Source organism: Ahaetulla prasina, chromosome 2 (genome assembly GCF_028640845.1).
Source record: "Ahaetulla prasina isolate Xishuangbanna chromosome 2, ASM2864084v1, whole genome shotgun sequence".
NCBI classification, from domain to species: domain Eukaryota; kingdom Metazoa; phylum Chordata; class Lepidosauria; order Squamata; family Colubridae; genus Ahaetulla; species Ahaetulla prasina.
Genome location: NC_080540.1, coordinates 65,403,020 through 65,423,921, shown reverse-complemented (window position 1 = coordinate 65,423,921; position 20,902 = coordinate 65,403,020). Strand labels below are relative to the sequence as shown.

The window sequence follows — 20,902 nt, the reverse complement described above, 5'->3', positions numbered from 1 at the left end:
ATTGGTTTTATTATTTGTGATTTTAATCACTCTTGTTAACCACCCAGAGAGGGCTGAATAGATAGTTTGATCGATATTTTATTTTTTAAAACTATTTTTCTGATAAAACAGTAGAGTAATACTACCCTGTTTCTCCCAAAATAAATACTACCCTGTTTCTCCTGATAATAAGCCCAATTGAGCTTTTGAGTGCGTGATAATAAAGCCAAGTGCTTATAAAAATATAAGACAGGGCCTTATTTTCGGAGAAACATAGTAATATACTACTTTTTGAAAAATTCAACTCAATTTGAGATTTCAAAATCAAATCTACTCAAGAATAAATCTGATTTGAAATTGAAAAGAGAGTAAATTCTTATTGCAAGGTTTTAAATACATTAACTAGCAAAATTCTAATGTATCATATTTAAATGTAGGTGGGATAATATTTTGATCTAATAAGCAGCATACAGTTCAATTATAACCCCCAGCCACTATTATCTGATGCATGCCCTAATTAAAAAAAAGATTTTCAGAACAAATATATTAAAAGTATCTTTCTGAATTGATTATTTTTGTTGCATTAAATGTTTTATGTAGTTATTAATAAAAAATAAGTAGATTTTGCATATATTGAATTTCCTCTGATGTGTACTTGACTAATCTAACTCACAAATAAAAGGACCTTCTTGTGTGGAAGATGAGTTTCTTATTTTAAGAAAAAAAACCTCGAATAGATTTTAATTTGCTCATTTTGGTATATCTGCCACTTGTCAGATGAACACATATAGTGCATTATATTTCAGGAAAACCTACATTGAGAGAAAACTGAAAAAATATGTACCTATATAAATGTATACCCCCTTCTGTCTCTCCCTCCCTCCCTCCCTCCCTCCCTCTCTGTCTCTCATACACACACGCACGCACACACACACACACACACAAAATCTATGGGTTTTTAGGTCAGGAGGAATATATTAAAATTGAAAGGTGCACAGCATTGCTTTGTTTTACACTTAACTAATAATTGGCGACCATGGGATACTCTTCTCACCAAAGCAAACCCTAATTTCAGTTCCAGTTACACATGTCAGAAAAGATTGTGTAAAGCCAGAAATGATGCTGAAAAGGGCAGCCAATGTGATTGAGGGCCTGGAGCAAGTCTTATGATTAAGCATTACTATGCTTTCCCTCTTTGTATTTAGATCTCCAAGCTGTTCTTCCTTTTGCATTCTTTCAGAGGTAGAGGAAGAAAATTTATATCACACATTAAAGCAATATAAACCTCTTCATCTTTCATCATACATAGCTTCAACTGAAATTGCTAAAAGTGTTCTCAAAAATCTTATTCCAGGAAAAATGCTAGAAGTTTGGAAAAACATTTTGGAGATTTTTTACATCTTGCTAAAAATGTACCAAATTCAACATACATATGATTTAACTAACTTTCTTTGACTAGATAGAATCTTCCTGCAATTTCCCTTTCTTAATCAACTATACATTTCATTTAGAGGTGATAATCAAATGATAATTCGATTACCCAAATAAATAGAGATATATCAGACCATCATTGCTCAGCAACTGGCCATCAACTGAGATTAGAGAAAAACTTAGTTGGTTTTTGGCAACATGCATTAACTATGGATTTTCTTAGTTTGCAACATAAACCATAAACCACTTTTGAATTGGAGCAATTAAAAAAAAAAATGATCTAGCACAATTGCATGGGTCCAGTAGCTATGAACAGAATAGTACTGGAAGTTAATTTGGTGTGCAAGTGGATCTGAGTCTTCATCCCAAAGTGCCCTTAGACTTCAATTAACCATGTTTTCATCTTGGCCTCCATTCATAGTCATTTCTTTGTGAGCAAATCCCTTCCTTCCTTCCTTCCTTCCTTCCTTCCTTCCTTCCTTCCTTCCTTCCTTCCTTCCTTCCTTCCTCCCTCCCTCCCCCTCCCCTGCCCTCCCTCTCCTCCCCTCCCCTCTTCAGTAGCTGGAGATGTAAATTATATTAACAAAACAATAATTTATGTACACTATTTTAAGTAAAAATCATACACTTATACAATTTACCACATATCAGTGTTTGCTTATTTATTTGTTTGTTAAATTCATTTGCTACCTATTTCACCATAGGGCTACCCTAGGTGACTAAATAATAAGAATCAGATGTATGTGTAACTATATTAATTGTGTGTATAATTTCAGATTAGCAACATTATTTTGTATGTGTGTGTATGCATTTATGTATGGAGAGAGAGAGAGAGAGAGAGAGAGAGAGAGAGAGAGAGAGAGAGAATCCTCCCATCCCTTTTTAGATTGAAAAATTCAGGACATATGGGAAATTACAGAAAGAAAAATAAGCCTTTAGTGTGAGAATCTAGCATTTTGTATAATATAGAAGTATGCATTGAATGTAAAATAGTAAGAATGAGGTGATAGGTATGATTCCATCTAATTTATTATTTATATTTAATTTTTTGATATTTCTTAATTTCCTCCGTAGCATTCATTCAAATATCAACAGAACTGAAAACCCAGTTGAAATATTATTTTCTGTCTTTTTATTACTGCATTTTCAGCATCTCTTCAAGGTAATTGAGCAGTTTAATCCATACAGTAGCAGCTGTTACTGCATTCCAGCACAGTTCAGCAAAGTAAAATTGTTTGCTATTTTAAATAGTATATTTTGTGGATGGTGTTTCAAGTAACTTAATTAAAACTAATGTCATCATAATTTAAACCTAGGCTACTATAAACTGAACCCCAACATGTTATTGGGACTGTTTGAGCGCTGCTCTAACTCGGTGGCATTTTCATTTGATTCCTTGATTTTTCTCTGTCTTGTTTACATAGGTAGTCCTCAAGTTAGTTTTTTGAGCCCAAAATTTCTGTTGCTAAGCAAGGCAGTTATTAAGTGAGTTGCACCCCATTTTATGAATTTCTTGTCCTAGTTGTTAAGTGGATTACCGTGGTTGTTATGTGAATAACACGGTCACTCATGCCCTCGTCACTTCACGCCTGGACTACTGTAATGCTCTCTACATGGGGCTCCCCCTGAAGAGCACCCGGAGGCTCCAACTGGTCCAGAATGTGGCTGCATGGGTAATAGAGGAAGTACCTTGAGGCTCCCATGTAACACCTCTCCTGCGCAAGCTGCACTGGCTTCTGGTGGTCTTCCGAGTGCAATTCAAGGTGTTGGTTACCACCTTTAAAGCGCTCCATGGCATAGGACCGGGTTATTTACGGGACTGCCTGCTGCTACCAATTGCCTCCCATCGACCCGTGCACTCCCATAGGGAGGGTCTCCTCAGGGTGCCGTCAGTCAAACAATGTCGACTGGCGACCCCCAGGGGGAGGGCCTTCTCTGTGGGGGCTCCTGCCCTCTGGAACGAGCTGCCTCCGGGGATACGTCAACTCCCCGACCTCCGGACCTTTCGACGCGAACTAAAGACATTTTTGTTTCATCGCGCAGGGCTGGCTTAATTTAGTTTTAATAGGGGTTTTACTCGAGTTTTAGTCTTCCTTGGCCTAATTGAATTAGTTTTTTAATTATGTTTTTTAATTTTTGTGATCTTTGTTTTTACTAGGCTGTAAACTGCCCTGAGTCCTTCGGGAGTAGGGTGGTATATAAATTAAAATAATAAATAAATAAATAAATAAATAAATAAATAAATAATAAATAAATAAATAAATAAATAAATAAATAAATAAATAAATAAATAATGCAGTTGTTAAGCGAATCTGGCTTTCCTCATTGATTTTGCTTGTTGGAAGCTGGCTGGAAAAATTACAAATGGTCATCACCTGAACCCAGGACACTGCAACTGTCATAAATACTTGCCAGTTGCCAAGTGACCAAATTTTGATCATGTGACCATGGAGGATACTGCAATGGTTTTCAGTGTGAAAAATGATCATACTTTTTTCAGTGCCATTGTAACTTCAAACAGCTCTAAATGAATGTGGAAAAAGTTCTTGGTAGGCCAGATTTAAAGACAAAATGACATAGAGACAGGGTACCTGAAAATTTATAGAGTAATAATTTGAAGGTTTTGTAAGATTCTGTGAAAGAGATGAAATTCTTAATGCTTGATCTATCATGGAGCATAGGAGTGTCAAACTTGTGTCGTCACATGTTGTATTGCGACTTTTTCCCCCTTTGCTGAGGGGAAACGCATCCAGCCCATGGGCCACGAGTTTGACACCCCTGGGTTACAGTATGCCAGTCCTAAGAAAACTCTTGGGTTTTACAGAAAGAATAGTTCACAGTTTGATTCTTCAACATTGGGATAGCATCATGACCTGACGGAACAAGAAAACATTGGAAAGTAGTGTGAAATTTATTCCGAACGATACATATTCAGTTAATTGTAGCAAAATATGACATTTCAGAATTAGCATCTTAATATAAGCAGTGAAAAATATATAAATGCATTATTATTTTCAACTTTCTAATTATTAGTTCCTGATATTTCTTTGAGAAACTTAAAAGTTTTTGCAAGTTCAAAATCAAGGGAAATAAACTAGCTTTGTATCATTTCATGCTTATGCTTATATATACTGTGTGACAAAATAAATAAATAAATAAATAAATAAATAAATAAATAAATAAATAAATAAAATAAATTCTTGACAGTCTGCAAGTTTAGTACAAAAAGCTGAAACAGCCTTTGTAGTTGAGAAACTTCCCTGATTTTTTTTTTTTTTTTCCCAGGTATGTCTTGTTTTTATATTATGCACTGACACTTTTATGTTCTTTTGTTAATCTAACCAAAAGGTGCTTTTTAAAGAGGCAACTAGACTTTCTGGTTTTTCTTTGAAGACATTTTACTTCTCATCCAAGAAGCTTATTTTGTATGAGAAGCAAATCGTTTTCAAAGAAAAGCCAGGAAGTCCAGTTGCCTCTTGAAAAAGCACCTTAGGGACAATTCAATGACCTGGATGACTGAGAATCTCCATAGACATTTTATTAATCTAGTTCGGGTGTCGGCAACCCACAGCCCCAGAGCCACATGCAGCTCTTTGACCCCTCTCCTGTGGCTTCCTGCTGACACAGTAGCACAATCTGCTCTCCGCCCTGAGAAGGCGCAAGCCTCTCTGCAGAGGCGCGTGGCTGAAGTGCCCCACCATTTTCTCCGCACTGCCTATGACCGGCTGCTTTTTGCAATTCCGCATCCTTCGCAGGCACCTCAGCACCAGCCGTGGTCCCCTTCATGTCGGCTCAGGAAGGACAGGAACGGGGAGGAGCAGCTGCCACTGCCAGATGCAGGGAAAGAAGAGCTCCTGCTCTCCTGCACAGGATGGACTCTTCTGCGCAGCATGGGCAGGCTCTCCTGCGCAGTGTGGGCGGGCTTTCCTGTGCAGCACAGCCCACTGCTCACTTCACTGCACAGTGGTGGCAGCAGGAGGAGGAATCACCTTCCCTGCCACTGCCATGATCCTGGGCCAGGAGGGTATCCCACTTGGGCGCATGTGCATGCATGAGAGAGATGAAAGAGAGAAAAGGGGAGAAAAAGAGAGAAATGAGAAAGAGAGAGAGGGAGAGAGGGAGGGAAAGAGAGAAATGAGAGAGAGAAAGAGAAAGAGAGAGAGAGAGAGAGAGAGAAAGAAAGAGAGAGAGAGAGAGAGATACCTGTTTCCCATAGAAAACACCAGGAGCCATAAAACCTGGGTAGGCATGTCTGAGAGGGGTCATGTGACTGGGTGGGAGTGAGTAACTTTGAGTTGGCCACACCCACCAAGGTTTTGTGGCTCCCAGTGTTTTGTTTTCTGTGGGAAACAGGTCCAAATGGCTTTTTGAGTGTTTAAAGTTGCAGACCCCTGATCTAGTTGTTAAAATAACCTAAAATATAATGAAAAGTGTAGCTTTGCAAAAGTAAGAATCATCCTTCTCTGGTTAAATTCCTGAAAACACATTTTATTTAGTTTTTTCAATGGCAATTAAAAGAAGTTAAAATGGAGGAATGCCCAATCCTTCATATGATTATTGTTGAAAAATGTTTAGGAAAGAAAAGGGATAAACTTTTTGAGTGCTAGAAAAATAAGGTAGTCAGGAAGAGAACTTTGACCCTGGCCATTAGGATACTATATTAGATTTTTTAAAACCTCCATGAAAGGGGTATAGGCTCTATGAAAAAATACCAGTCAATCAATTAATAAGCTTCTTCTAGTGTCCACAGGTTATACATGACATAGCATAAAAGAAAAAATAAAATTAATAGTAGAAGCATCGTCATCAACATCATCATCCAAGGGGAAGGAACCTGTAAGAGAATTGTATGGAACCATTGGTACAATTGAAATCTTAATTGTTCACTTGTTCACCATCTGAGCCCTTATGTTTATTTATCATTGGTGTTTTTCTTCTGAGGTCGTAGTACAGTGTTGGTGAACCTTTGTGTGTGCTGGTAACCTGGTCTTCCGGTTTCTGGCATGCATGCGCGCATGAAGACCAGTTGGCTGGCACTCATGTGTGCGCTGGAACCCAGAAGAGCAACAGACAACAGCTGGTGTGCCTGGAGAGATGGCTCTGCATGCCACTTCTGGCACGCATGTCATAGATTCGCCATAACTGTCGAAGTAGATAAGGCAGTACAATAAGGAAAATAATGAGAAATGTCTAGCTCTGTGAATGAGTTCTTCAGGGTTTTGAAGAACACAATTCGCAAATCAAGTTATACATTTCTGGAACCTTGACACATTGACAATAAAACTCATGCATAAAAATGATAATGGTGATTACTTAGGATAGTTCGATCCAGTTTTTAAGTTCTTCTCTTGGTCCTATTGGATTATTTAATTTAGGAGATTTGAGAATACAGTGCTACTATGACAAGACAAGTTTGCTGGATTTAGTAGAGTTTGTCCCCATGTATTCATATTTATTTATTTTAGATTTATATGCCATTGTTCTTCACAAGGTAGATTTGTTCAATATCACCCTGAGAGCTTCTGTGACCAATGCTAGATTTGAATAATCCTATTCCTAAACCTGTCACTACACAGTCTAGCGTATGTGATACACATTAATCATTGTAGAGCAGAGGTGTCAAACTCTATTTCATTGAGGGATACATCAGGATTGTATTTGGCCTAGAGGGGCCAAGGTGGGCATAGCCAACTCAACGTCAGCGGATGCCTGTGGTGGCCCAAGTGTTCTGCCAGCGAAAATGGCTCCTGAGCTCCATCTTCATCTGTGACAGCCTCCTGCAATGCTCTGCCAGCCTATGGGCAGCCCTCCTGAGCTCTGTTTTTGCTGGCAGAGGCATCACGGGCCAGTCCTTTGCTGTTTCCAGGGTGGCCCTGCGGACCAGATCTAAGCCCCCTGCAGGCCGAATTTGGGTCTTGAGTTTGACACCCCTGTTGTATTCACTTCTATCTGACATATATTATAGCCTCACCATCTCAGCATGATTCTGTTTATATTTTTGAATTACAGATTTATCTGCAACAATCCATACATATCATTATAAATATACTGTACCACATTTACTAAAATGAAGACAATTTTTCCTAAATAGTTTACCCTTAAAACAATTTATCTTAAAATGGGAGGGTCTTCTTATAGTCACTAAATAAAGGATATATTTATTTTTATTTATTTATTTAGGAAAATTTATATAGCCACTTACTCATTTATGGCGACTGTGGGTGACTTACAGAAAACAAAAACACAATATAGAAGAAATAAAAAATAAAATAAAACAATAACCTCCCTACTCCACTTGGCGACAACTCACACCCATACCAGCCATTTAATGGGCTTCATCCCACTCTGGGTTCCCCAGGCTCACTGGCAAAACCACATCTTCAGGGCCTTACGAAAGACTGTCAGAGTGGGGGCCAGTCAAATGATGTTCTAGAGGGCGGGAGCCACCACAGAGAAGGCGTGAAAAATATAAATGAGCTTATTCTCTTCTTTTGGGGATGTGAAAAAGTCAGGTAACTTTCCTTTCCTTTGGGATAAATAGGAAAGTGTCCATAACAACCGCCTTCTTAAATAGCAGCTGTACTTGCCAAAGGAGTGAGTTTCTACATGTAGTTAAAAATTATTGCATTCTTAAGTATTAAGAAGTTCTGTTACAGGTAATTCTTGTTTAGTGGCTGTTTGTTTAGCAACTATTTAGAGTTAGAATGCCATTGAACAAACAGTAGCTATGACTGGGCTTCAAAGTCACAGTTGTATGCTTCAACTCCACCAGCCCATATTTCTCTCCCCCAACCCTCCCCAGGCTGTCAGCTGTCTCGGGCAGGCATGCTTTGTCAGCAACAAGAGGAAGAAGATGTCAAAGTGTCAGGTGGGCATCAGGGATAGGTGACAGTGGGAGAGTGCAAGAAGGCCAAAAGGGCAGAGATTTTTTCGGTGGGGGGGGAGAGATAGGTGGGGTGTTGGGAGTTATAGGTGATAGCAGCAGGGCAAAGCAGAAGTATGGGGGCCAGCTTAAATAATCTCCTTGTTGCTGTTGCTGCTAATGTTTATCTGCAACTGCTTACTTAAGGGTTGCTTTCTGATTTCATTCCTTCCCTATCTTAGGTTTTGCCCATTACCCAGTCACAGCAGATGCATTAAGAGCAACCAATTCTTCTGTGAAATTGGGCAGCCATTCAAAACAATAATACAGTATATCCTTGTCAGGTGTTCAAAACGTATCATTTCAGGGAACATACATTTTCTGAATGCATAGATGACAGCAAATACAAAAACTTAATATCATTATTTTTCCCCTGTCAAAATAGAATGATTGAGGATGGAGGAAGCATGTCTCTTCATTGACTTCAGAAACCTAATTGTTGAATGGAGCTAATAATAATTTCTAATATAAAAGATTTTTTTTTATTTTGAGAATTGTATGGAAATTCTAATGTAGAATTAAATATAATATACAGAATTATAGGGATGTCTATGAAGTTGTTATCAAACAATGGAATAGATCAATTCCATATGTAAGTTTGTTTGGCATGAATACTACTTTCTATTCTAATTAAATATATGAAAACTTAATTTCTTTTGGTTCAATTACAATATAAGAAGAATCTAAAAGACTAAGGAGTAAAGCATGTGGATTCACATACCATTTTAAACCATGGTTTGTTTTAGTTATAATTTGTTGAACATAACTTATTTTTGGTCTTGTTCACACATTATGCTAAGCTATTACATTTTTACAAACCATGGTGGCAAGTTGCACTTAACGTGCTGAGCCAAAAATTGAATAAATCACTTAGCGGTTTACCCAGCCACAGACTTTATTATATAACCTCAAGTGATAATTGGGGAACATTCATTTAATAATGAAATTTCTTATATATTATTAATGATAATAACATCAGTGCTAGATATTCTACTGTTGTGATTTTTCAGTTCCTGGTCTAATGGATTGAAATTGGTTTCTTCTGATTCTTGGTCGGAAAGCCCATTTAACTTCTTGACATTTGCACAATCATCTTCCTTTTCTAAAGCGGAAAGCTGAGCTGCTTGGCATTAATAGATTAAGATTGGCTTTAATTGCTGGAAAGGACGGATGTTGGTAATGCAAGATCCTCTTCCCTAGGCCTCTTTCTTTCCCTTCAAATCTGTGTTTTCAGCGATTGGCAATATAAAATGTATCTTTTTCATGTTTTCTATTCCCATTTTCCCATTTAGCATAAACATTTTACCAAGACATACAAATTTGTTTGATTCAGTCCTTTGTGGTTTTTATTGTCAATTATTTATTCTACCTTCGCTGTCAAACACAGCTAATATAGACATAATATTCATGCTCCTTATCACATTACACAGTCTAACATTTGATAGTTATTGAATTCAATTCCCTGTTGCTCCCCCCCTCCCCAAGGTAGTTTGGATCAGAGTTTTTTCCATATTTAATTTGTTCTTGTGGGCACTAATTTTCACTCAGGCAATTTATATTCAAATTAGATGATTATTTAAAGAGACTTTTATAGGGTGTTAAATTTATTTAAAATTTAAATTGACCTCCCACATCCAGCAGCAGGAAGCCCTCCAGCAAGGGAAGTCCTAATTAAAAATCTCCTCCCTTGTAATTGCAATTGCTGGAGTGTTCTGCATTGGTGAATAGAGAAAGAATTCCCACCTAAAAAAGCTGTAACTCCTCCCCGCTTCTGTTGTTCCCTGCCTAAGGCTTTGAAAACAGAGAAGAGGCCTATGATGAAGAACAATTGAAATAACTGAGTGTGTTTCCCGAAAAGAGAAGCTTAAAAAGAAAGACAAAAAAGACTGTCAGATAGAAGATTTATCCACTTTCATAGAGTAGAACCTCAACCATCAACTGCAAATTGTTGCAAAGCAGATTTACCTAAAATCTGAATGGAATGGAATGCAGTGGGATGGGGTAGGTCAGAAAAGAGTATAATACAGTTTTTGATAATGAAAGAGATGTGGAAAGTATTATGTTTCTACAGTTGAAAGTAGTAGGTTTTTTTCTTCATTTCCGACATGTAAATAAAAGTTCGACAGCCTTTTGTTAAGATTTTATAGCTGTTTTGCAGTTATTGTATTGAGCAGGGAATAAAGCTAGGTGACCACATTTCTTCTTGTATCTAGTAATCTGTGGGAAGGATCCTAAAATAAGTGTACATATAGGATCACAACTGAATATTAACCTGGAAGTATGTCTTCCATTCTTTACCAGGGACTTAATCACAGTTAAGTGTGTATATTAAGGAACAAGAAATTAGTAGAACTTATTTCCAAATAACCAGGCATAAGACTGAGTTGTAAGTCTTATAAACAAAACTTTGAACAAATGAAAAGCTACATCTGCTTTTTGGTATGGTGTAAAATTGATTCCATTTAAACTCTTCGTTAATCAGTAGAGTCTCAGGGTTCACCTTTTCTCAGTTCCCTATTAAGAGTAAAAAAAAAAAGTTTAAAAAACAAGCCAAGACAAATTCATTCAGAAAACCAGATGGCTCCAGCTTTTTTTGTGCTTGGATTGATATTTTTAGCTAAAGATTCAAGTAAACAATAGCCCCCTTTAATTATGTCTCCTCTTTTCCTACAGAAGAATTGGCAGAATTAATAAGTACACACAGGAAAAGTATTCAGTCAGTATCTGGTTTCCAGAAGTATCAGCAGAGTACAATGATCATGTTCTATGTTCTATTCCAGTGATGGTGAACCTTTTCGGCACATGCGCACACACGTCTGGGCTGAGACCAGGAATAGGAGTTGCCAGGGACATGTACGCACTGGAAAATGTACTTGTGGTTTCTTCAGGTTACTGCCGGCAAATCTTTTATTTTTTATTTTTTTTATTTTGTCACAACAGTATATACAATCATCAATATAAACAATAACCCATCATGAGAGAAAAAGTATATATAAGTAAAAGTATAAGTAAAAATATGCATATAATACTATAATGAAGAGAACAATAGGACAGGAACGGTAGGCACTTTTGTGCTCCTATGCACGCCCCTTATAGTCCTCTTAGGAATGGGGTGAGGTCAATAGTAGACAGTTTTTGGTTGAAGATTTTGGGGTTTTGAGTAGAGACTATAGAGTCAGGTAGTGAGTTCCAAGCGTTAACAACTCTGTTACAAAAGTCATATTTTCTGCAATCAAGTTTGAAGCGGTTGACATTAAGTTTGAATCTATTGTTTGCTCTTGTATTGTTGCGATTGAAGCTGAAGTAGTCTTTTACAGGAAGGATATTACAATAGATGATTCTGTGTGTTAAACACAAATCATGTCGGAGTCGGCGGAGTTCTACGTTTTCTAAACACAGGATTTCAAGCCTGGTGGTATAAGGTATTTTGTTGTTTTCGGAGGAGCGAAGAACTCTTTTAGTAAAATATTTCTGGATGTGTTCGATACTATTAATGTCAGAGATGTGGTATGGGTTCCAGACGGATGAGCTGTATTCAAGAATAGGTCTGGCAAATGTTTTGTATGCTCTGGTTAGTAGTGTAGAGTTTTTGGAAAAGAAGCTACGTAAAATTAAGTTTACAACTCTTAGAGCTTTTTTTGCTATGTAGTTGCAGTGAGCTTTGGCACTTAGGTCATTTGATATGAAAACTCCAAGGTCTTTGACAGGGAGGGGGTCGTCAATAAGGTAATGTCCATCAAGCTTCAGGTCCATCATCTTCAGGTTACTGCCATTCATGCGGACACGCCAATCAGCTGGCAAACAAGCACCAAAAATGTACTTCCTGTTTCTGATGCACGCATGCGCACCGGCTGGCAAGTCTTCAGGTTACTGAAATGGGTGATGCCGCGCGTGCCAGGCGACATGGCTCCATGTGCCACTTCAGGCACGTGTGCCATACGTTCACCATCACCGTTCTATTCTATGTATGATCATGTTCTATGTTCTATTCTATGTATAGGCATATACATTAGTGGGTTTCACTTACCTTCGCTACTGGTTTGGAACTATGAGAACGTGCACGCTCGCTTCACTCGCGCCTGGTGCTTCTGTGCATGCAGAGAACCTTCTGTGCATGCGCAGAGCGTCGGTGATAATGTCCGGGTGGGTGGGCGGAGCCTCCTTATGCCACTACTGGTTCGCCCCGGAAACCCACCATTGGACGTATACATACATTGTTTGCATATGCTAAGGTTTACTATAGCAGCTATTATTCAGTTTTTAATGCCGAATATTCATTTACTTTTCACATTTTAAAGATAATTTCTATATATGGACAGATAGTTATTATAAGTGTAAAAGTGATATTTAATATAAGAGTAGTAAAAGGTGCCAAGCAAAGTACACTGAGTTGTTTTCATAATAATAAAAAAGGTAAAAAGAAATATGAATTTTGGAGCTTTGTAACAGTCTCTGCTATGTTATAAATATTTTGAGTACAAATAGCATAATGTAGCTTTTTTAACTCTGGTTTTTGGTGATATTCACTAGGCTTCTTAGTTTCTCTTTCTTATGTACCCTTGCTTCCTTGTCAGGTCCTGTCCTAATGCCCCCCCCCCGGTTTGTTCTCATAAATCTCCATTCTTTCTTATTAACTAAAGTGTGACATGTTGTTTCAACCTTCTGATTCTTTTTTCCAAGCTTCATATAGGAATGAATTTGTTGCAGATATATTCTAGTTTGTTTTTAGATAGGAATACAAATATGCCACAAGCAATGTAAGCCTTGATTGAAGAGTCCTGTCCATATATTTTCATCATCTTTCCTAAGGCACCAGCAGTAGAAAGAACGTATATATTAGTAATCTCCCCATTGGGATAACCTACATTTCATCTTTTATAGCTGGATATACTATTTTTCTCAATACAATACTTTTCCAGGAACTCCCTTCTCCTGCTCCTGTTGAATTGTTGTTGTTGTTGTTAGTTGCAAAGTCGTGTCCGACCCATTGCGACCCCAAGGACGTTTCTCCAGGCCTTCCTGTCCTCTACCATCCTCTGGAGGCCATTTAAACTCATGCCTACTGCTTCAGTGACTCCATCCAGCCGCCTTGTTCAATTGAATCGTTCAATTCAATTCAAAAAAATGAATTGGTACAACAATTCGTTGAATTGTTGTACCAAACACTTATTAGCTCTTCTCTTATGCAAATACTGGTTTTGTAGTTACCTAACAGAACCCACCTAATAGAATTTTACAAACTTTTGTTAGAACCATGTAATAATAATTCTTCTAGGTATCTTCATCTTATTATGTTCTTTAGGAATAGCCTATCTTTTCATAATGCAGATCCTGTTTCATATCTTTATGCAATTTTTTTCCTGATATTACATTTTATGAGAAGTATACATGTGGTGTTCCATTAAGCTAACTGGCATCCAGAGAGTAACAACTGACAGTTGAGCAACCTAAACTTACAAAGCAAAAGGCACAATATTTTAGTAGTAAGGATAAATTTTAGGCCTGGTTTTGAAATATTTCCATTTTAGAAATTAATGTAATCTTTTCTGCAGCCATTTTATTAATAGGGAAAGAAGAAGAAGAAAAGGAAAGTTTTCTTTTGAACAATAAATTGTGGAAGATTGAATGTTCTAGAGAGGCCTATTTGACTTTATTACTTTGCTTTACTTTAAAAACAACATAAATCATTGATTTTAAAAATGTCCCACCATATATTTAGTTAACAATGTCTCCTTTTACTAATGTAAACTAATGTAACTTTTTAATATATTGTGTATATACACAATATAATGTGTAATGTCCAGAACATTGCCTATTAAATGTAATCGACATAAGTAAATAAATAAGTTAGTTTTGCAAAGTAAACTCAATAATAAGAACTTCACAGGTCTGTCAGCAGCATGATCAAATTAGTAATGTTCTCACCTGGAAGCAATTTTTGTAGTTTTGAGTTTGGACTTTTCCAAATATTTCTAGTTCTTATTAACATGTTTCAGAATTACTCCCTGCCCCCTCCCCAAATGTATAAAATTTGACAGAATACCAGATGTCTATCTTCCTTTTTGTTCTGATATTTACTGCAGCATTTTCTCTTAGGATAGGTGACTCAAGATTCAGTAAAAGAAAAGGGAGTTTATTTCTATCCAAACTACTTTGTATGATCTACAATGTTGTCTTTCATTTGTCAATTTCTTTTGCCTTTGGGATTATGACCTCAGCAGCTGTAGTTCAGTTGTGTTCCTCCTTACTTCCCCCAAAGAAAGCTAGAGAATGTGACAGGACTCCTTCACGAGGCTGTGCATTTTCAGAAGAATACTTTGAGGCAAATGCTATGAACCACACTTTTTCCCCTTTTATTTAAAAATGCTGCAGCCGAACAAAGGAATTCATTCCCTTTTTGTGTCTACCTACCACTTTCAGCATGATAGATTCCCAATGGATTTGGGCAGTGGTGAAATCAAAAGATTTTTATGACCAGTTCTGTGGGCATGGCTTGGGAGGCATGGCTTGGTGGGCATGGCAGGGGAAGGATACTGCAAATCCCCATTCCCTCCCCACTCCTGTGGGAAGAATATTGCAGAATCTTCATTCCCACCCCACTCTGGGACCAGCCGGAGGTGGTATTTGCCAGTTCTCCAGACTACTCAAAATTTCCTCTACGGGCTCACCAGAACCTGTCAGATCCTGCTGGATTTCACTCCTGGGTTTGGGCCAATCTCTATTTGTTTCAGGAGTGGTTTTGACATGCTAATGTTGCTTCCATCTTTCAAAGAACTGGGCAAGGACTATAGATCTTAATCATTGAAATGCCACTGCACTTGTGAAAATGGCGTATCTGTTCTACATGAAGTGGAAATGGCCCCACTCCCAACAACTTTTTAATTAAAGCTAGTCTTTGTTCGAGACCTTCAATGATAGGAATTACATTTTTGAAACAGTGCCTAGTATTTGTAGATACAAATGTCAGGGAATATCATGTTAAGAAAATAACCCTACTTAGAATTGTTTTTAATCAAGGGTGGGCAATCCATGGACTGCATATTCCTTGCCATCCAAATGCATTTGAGGTAGGCCAGACCAAGAAACAAGCATGGCAGGGATTTCAGGAATGCTGTTTATTGTAGTAAAGTAGAATAACAAAATATGCCTGCCCAAATTTCTCCTTGTTTCATTTATACTAAACAAAAGCCAGAAAGGATTACTTTGAGTTTCTTCCTCTTGCTTCTAGCTATGCCTGGACTGTGTAATTCCATTCCCAAATCCCTACACCTAGGCTGTCTTGAGTCCTTCATAATCATAAAAATTTAGCTGTGAGGCAGCCAATGTTAAAGGAGGAGGAGATGTCTCAAAGAAGCAAATTACTTTCATTTATTTCCTTAATCATGTCACCAAAATTCCCAAATAGCATACTGAACACCCATAATTTTATAACAAGATTTAAGTGAAGAATTATGGTTGATTGGGAAACTTTTAGGAAAATAGGGTAGAAATGGAAGTAATGTGCTTATCAGAAGCTCACTGTTCCTGTTCCCACTATGGGGGAGAAAAAACACCACCCAGCTCCCATCTTGCAGATCTGGGTATCACAATATTATTGTGAAGGGGTAAGTTTTGATTCCTGACTTTTCAAAGGTTGCATGTCCTTTTAATGAAAAGTGAATAACTTTTTAAGTAAATAAGTAAGCTAACATTGGTACTGATATTTTATGCCTTTCTGTACTTTTCTTTGTGTCTATTTTTTCAGGTAGTTATAAAGCATGGGAAAGTAGTGATATGGAACGGTTGAAACTTGGTGATTATACACATCAGTAAAAAAGGAGAAACTACCTTCCCATTCCCACAATACTACAACCAAAGTCCCCCCCCCCCCGCAATGAAATTGAATCTTGAAAGAATGAGGACAAACAAAATGTTTTTTTTTTCTAGACCACACCTAATTAAACTTTGGAAATTGTTACAATGAGATGTGGTGTAGGCTGTCAGCTTGGCTGGCTTCAAAAAGGATTGGGCCAATTATAGAAATCATGAGGATCAATAGCTATTAACCTTGATGATAGTATGACAGAAGGCTGTCTGCTGGGAAGCTAATAGGTTTCATTGTGCAGCAGTTGGCCAATGCAAGAACAGACTGTTGGATTATATGGGCCAAGGAGGATTCAATTCAGCAGGGCACGGCTAATGTTCTTATGTTCTCAGGGAAGGAATAGGTATCAGACACAATTACTATTAGTAGCCCTGAGAGATATGATATATGACATCTTGTTACAGCATAAATTATTTTCAGTAACAAGACACTTCTTTTTGCTGCTGTATTTACAGCACACCTCACTTGGTTCTATAAAGAAAAAAATGAAATGACAATAATGGTGATCATGGTGATTTATGATATCAGAAATTGGGCATTCAAAAGCCTTCATTGACAGCACAATAAATTTTCCATCAAAGTATGCAATTTTTTATTGCGTGGTTTAGCAATATGTGTAGTCTCATTTTTCCCTGACATTTTTAATAAGAGATTATTAAATCTTGCATGTGTTGCGTATTTAAAAAAACAAGAAGGAATTGAAGTTAGAAGTCTATGCTTCTTCTATCCACGGTGAAGTGTTTCCTTTCATAAATATTGTATTGTGTTGTACTGCTAAGGAGAGCAAGTGATCTGTAATGCCTAAAATAAGCTATAATATGCTTACTCAAATTGGCCTCAAAAAATGTATATGCTGATTCCAGGGAATCTCAGTCATTTTCATGTAATCGAGCTTAACAAGGGTGGTGCTCATGGGATTTGTTGACTTGGCCAATCTCATAGGTGGCATTTGTACTGGTCCTCAGTGACATTTCTGCTAATTTATTTCTGCTTTGGAAGCTGTTGTGAATTTAGGTTTTCATTTGAAAGCCTGGAGCTCTGTGGAACATTTGTCCCCACTGACAAAAATTCCTTTCTCTTGGACCCTGGGATCATCTCCTTTCTCGTACGAGGAAGCCACCATAGCTCCATATGAAAATTTCACTTGTTTTTGAGTACTGTATTTTCTGTTACAAAAGAATATGGCTTTAGTGGTTTTTCAGCCCCTTTTCAGTCCAAGGTGACTTTTCGCAAATAAATGCAACACAAAAGGTTACAGATTCGTGATTTGGTACCATTTTTAACTCTGCAACTCATCAGTTGACAGGTGTACCATTTGGTTTCAGACTTCCCAGCTTTTCATAGTCAGCTAGCTGCAGTGCGGACAAACGCATGTCAACTTTAAACTGTTCCTGAAATCTTGAGGGGTAAAAATAAAGATGATGTAGAAGGGATCTATAAGTATAAGAATTATGAGAAGTAAGACTAGCATATTTGAAAACTACCAGTTGAATTTCATATGACATTCAATTATATAATTTAATGTTGCATAGTAACATCATAAAGTGACATCTGGGATGCATGGGAAGGCCAATCTTAACTCGAAATCATAATACAAATTATCCTTCTAAATCTGCTTTTTGATTTAGAAGTTCACCAATGGCAATGGAAATTGCCACCCAGATACAGAAGATTACTGAACAGCTTCAAGCATAAATATGTGATGAAGGACAAATAAAGAACTTGTTTTCAGTCATTTGTAGATGGAGTTTGATTCTCATCTGTCTTTTTAACAAGCAGATTGTATCTGTGGTATTCTTTTAAGCCTACAAGTAACTGCACCAGAAATAATACAGAAGCCTCTATTTTTTCCCTGTGAGTCTGAGGTTTACTTTGCAAATGCTTTGGAAGATATTTCCTTTGCATTCTGGTATTTGATGGGTTAAAAATTTAGTCATGTGTTAAAATACAAAATATTTAACTGTTGATGTAACAACAACAACAAAACAACAATACTGTAATAGACAAAAAAAGCCTGGATATTAGAAATTGCGGTATCTGGAGACAGCAAAATAGAAAAAGAACTGAAGGAAAATCACAAAATACAAAGACCTGCAAATAGAAGTAGAATTATTGTGACAAAAGAAAGCAAAGATACTACCAATAGCAAGAGGAACCTTGAGTACACTTCCAAAATATCTGGAGGATTGAACACCATCGGCAATGACAAAATCACCACTAGTCAATTGCAAAAATCAGCTTTACTTAGAACAGCTTACATCGTGCAATCATACCTTTAATACTATTAAACAACAACATCTGCTTATCCCATGTCCTTGGGAAGAATTCTATAGGTAGACAAAGATGCCAAATCTAGGCTAAACATCTGACTGACTGTGTACATAATAATTTTTCTGTAATGTATATACATAATAATTAAAAATTACCTTCTCTCATTTTTTGAGGGGAGGCATACACCACGTTAAGGGACGTCGTGGTTCAGTGGCTAAGATGCTGAGCTTGTCGATTGGAAGGTCGGCAGTTCAATGATTTGAATCCCTAGTGCCACATGATGGGATGAGCTCCCATTACTTGTCCCAGCTTCTGCCAACCTAACAGTTCGAAAGCACATAAAAAATGTAAGTAAAAAAATAGGGACCACCTTTGGTGGGAAGGTAATAGCGTTCCATGCACCTTTGGCATTTAGTTATGCCAGCTACATGACCACAGAGACGTTTTCGGATGGTGCTGGCTCTTCGGCTTTGAAACGGAGATGAGCATCTCCCCCTAGAGTCAGGAACGACTAGCACATATGTGCGAGGAGAACCTTTACCTTTATACATGCTGCAAACTGTGTGGTGTCAGGAAAGGCGTCTGGCTAGTAAATGCTCAGCTCCATCCAGTCGCCCTGACTCTATCCTGAACTAAGGGACTACAGGGTCATAAAAGGAATTTATATATGAAACATACAAGAACTTATAATACAACATGAGATACTGGGGTAGGGCCTTCTATGGCTGAAGGTAATCAATGGTGGTGTCCAAACTGTGCTGATTTTCCTGCTGCTGCTGTTAATAGTCTGAAGCCATGTCTTGTTTTATTTTGCTTGTTTTATTTGTAATATATAATGTGTTTCACGTTACAATCATGTACATTATCTTTCTGAACTAATACTATTCAGTCCTTTACCCAGAATACTAGTTCTACAGCAGGGGTGTCAAACTCAAGGCCCAGGAGCCCGATCTGGCCCATAGGGTGCTTAGATCTGGCCCACGGGGCCACCCTGGGAATAGTGAAGGACCGGCCTGCAGTGCCTCTGCCAGCAAAAATGGAGCTCACGAGAGCCACGGGCGGCACTCCCAAGCTCTGGTTTTGCTGGCAGAGGGTTGCAGGAGGCCATCACCGCTGAAATGGCGCTTAGGAGCCCATTTTTGCTGGCAGAGCGCTCAGGCCACCACAGGCACCCCCGACATGAATGATGTGAAGCTGGCCGTGCCCACCTGGCCACGCCCACCCTTGGCCTCCAAGGTCAAACACAACCCTGATGCGGCCCTCAATGAAATCAAGTTTGACACCCCTGCTCCACAGCAAAAACTCTGTAAGTGAGAGCAGAGTATTTTATAGAAAGTTGGAAAAGCAAATACATGATTTCACCAACCACTTAAAAGCTGGGAGGGCAGAGCTAATTGTATCCTCCTTAAGCAGCTAGTCCTTTCCCTTAGTCCAAACTGACACACACTTTTTTCCAAGAGGGCCTTCCCTGCTGAACTGAGTGAAAGAGCAGGTTTATAATTTGTGTTTCCAAAACCTATCTCTATCTATCAGTAGGAGTATAAACCAGAGAAGTAGTTCTGAAGCTCTCCTAAAAGTCAAACCATGCCATTTAGTGTGGATTACTTCCTGGTATTTTTATTCAAAATCAATTCCTCCCTTAACTTGTCTATTAATTGCATAGATCATTTAATTCTAAATAGCTTTCATCACAACATTTACTACTTGACGGAAACAGTCACTACTTTTCATTGCAGACCCCGATTGTTATGCTTCAGGTTCCAGCTGGAAGCTTTCAGTGGAGAATAAAAGATACTCAAGGCAAAAGTCAACCTTTCGTTTCTGTTATGATGCCATCTCTTTCATACTGTGATAAATATTTAAAATACAAGTAAAATGCAGCCTTTAACTTATCTTCATATCTTCATTAAAAAAGAAGCAAAGAGAAACAAAGCAGCAATCATTTTTAACATATATTGTTGCTTTTTTTAGAAAATGCTGTTGGAAGATACTACTGATTGCAAAAAGAAAGTTGAATTGAGAAAAAGGCAAACAATCACAACTGACAGTATAGTTTGAATTCACTCTGGATAACATTTAACTCTTTAGGGGAATTCTGACAATCCTAACATATAGCAGATATATTTATGTGGATTAATAGCAGTAAAAGTATGCAATATACAATAGAAATTAAAATTCTTTGTTTAAACGTATTTATAAGTTTAAATGTTTGTATTAAATATTGATAGTTTAGCCTAGACCACGGGTATCAAATACAATCACGTCACGTGACATATTGTGACCTATCATGACATTATTTCCTTTGCGGAGCTGAGGTGGACGTGGCCTGTATGTGATGCATTCGGCCCATGGGCCACCAGTTTGACGGGCCTTCCTAGTAGGGGTGGGTTCTACTTACCTTTACTACTGATTCACATCGTGCCTGCGCTCTTGCT

The 20,902-nt window shown here is 37.8% G+C and overlaps 1 protein-coding gene across 1 annotated transcript in view; it reads left to right on the top strand.

Moving 5' to 3' along the window:
- The window catches only part of CACNA1D (calcium voltage-gated channel subunit alpha1 D), a 275,621-nt gene that overhangs the window by 68,538 nt on the left and 186,181 nt on the right, over positions 1 to 20,902 (top strand). The gene's annotated exons all lie outside the window — the stretch shown is intronic.